Source organism: Rattus norvegicus, chromosome 5 (genome assembly GCF_021556685.1).
Source record: "Rattus norvegicus strain SHRSP/BbbUtx chromosome 5, alternate assembly SHRSP_T2T, whole genome shotgun sequence".
In the NCBI taxonomy this organism is placed as follows: domain Eukaryota; kingdom Metazoa; phylum Chordata; class Mammalia; order Rodentia; family Muridae; genus Rattus; species Rattus norvegicus.
In genome coordinates this window covers 59,544,211-59,545,869 of record NC_141538.1, presented here as the reverse complement: position 1 = coordinate 59,545,869, position 1,659 = coordinate 59,544,211, and the positions used below count along the sequence as shown (strand labels likewise).

The following is a 1,659-nucleotide window of genomic DNA, read 5'->3' as shown; positions in this document are numbered from 1 at the left end:
AATAATACCCACAGTTGCTGGCTTCATCAGGGCACCCAAGAGATGGCAAAGGCATCTGTGCTAATGTGCTGGGGGGCAGAGGTTTGTCCATCCCAGATATTTGTGTTGTCCACCATGGCAGGGGTGTTTCATCAGCAGGGGTCAATCGGTCAGTCTCAGAGGTCTTCCCTCCACCCATAGGCTTCTGCCAGTACTTGACACTTGTGCTGTGGTGGCTCCAGGTCAGGATTGGGCGTCAAGGTGACCAAATTGCCCCCAACCGGTAGAGAATCTAGTCCATGTCAGCTGACCAGTGGGCCCATCCTCTGGGACATTTCATTTAAAGGCAAAGCATTTTTGACTTTGAGGTAGCCAGCTCTGGCAGCTCCCAGCGTCAGGTACTGGTGCATTGAGACAAGGTCAGCCTGGGTCTTAAGCTCCACATACACAGTCTGCAGATATGCATACACATGGCCTCACCCAGCCATTTCAGCCTATGCAAGTCATTTGGAGAACAAATTTCTCATGAGCAAGGGATAGGGGCAGTCAGGGATGACCATGAATGAGTGGATTACCAGCACACGCCAAGGTCCACTGTTCTTTGGGTAGTCCATAAATATTTTTTGTTGCTGGTAGCCCCCTGTACCCAAGGTCTTTTGATGGACACTGGCCCACTTGGGCATAGGAGCACAGAGTGTTAGGCCCCTGTATCCACAAAACACTGGGTGGGCTTCCCCTCTCTACTGGGGCAATCCCTGAGCCAGTGCCCTTTTTCTTTACAATAGGCACACTGATCTTTAGTTAGGAATTCTCTTCTGTTGCCAGGTATCTTTCTAGTCTCTCTAACTACTGTGTCCAGTATAAGTTCCTCCCCTGTCTTTTATCTCTCTTTAGCTCTCTAGCTTTCTCTTCTTTCTGTCTCTATTCTTCCCTAGTTTCCTGCTCTTTTTGCCTTTCTTTTTTTTCTCAGTCACTCTGTTATGATACCACACTTCAACTTTACTTTCTCTACAACTTATATTAACGCTCTCAGCAACTTAGCTTAACCCTTAAAGTTTCTGCAACTTTCTCTTTATATCTTTCCCTTACTTTAGCCAAATTGGTGGGATGTTTTCCAGCCCCTCAGAGACCCACCACTGGAGTCTGATGGTAGACCTGGTGCTCCCTACCTTCAGGTGTATTGAAGTCAACAGGCAGAAGTGAGCTACTTCCAACCATGTCTGGAACATTTTTTCTGACCTCTAGTAGGATTCTGTATTTCCTTGCTGGCAAAGAGAACCTCTAACAGCTACTAACAAACATCTCAAGTGGGATGGTGAGAAAACAAGAAGAGAGTTCAGAAAATAAATGTCCACCGAAGAGGACAAATAATATTCAGTCACACAGAAAGACAATCAAAAGTTTAACAGACAAAAACAGAAGTGTGCACAAAAACAAAAATACAAGCGGCCTCCACGAGATCACCACAAAACTGAACTGATTCAGATGGGAGCATCCATGAGCTCACCAAAGACAGATGAAGGGGGACGGATTCCACTTCACTCCTCCTTCCCAATGGGACACCAAAGACAGATGCAGGAGAGTAGATTCTACAAAAATGATGGTTAAGTCAAAGGTGTCCTCTGGAGGCCAGCCAACATGAAACATCGGCCACTCCAAGGAGCAAAAAGTCTGCCACAG

The 1,659-nt window shown here is 46.5% G+C and overlaps 1 pseudogene; it reads right to left on the bottom strand.

Moving 5' to 3' along the window:
* Nucleotides 1-525: 525 nt before the first annotated feature.
* Nucleotides 526-1,197, bottom strand: LOC148005745 (uncharacterized; annotated as a pseudogene).
* Nucleotides 1,198-1,659: the final 462 nt, after the last annotated feature.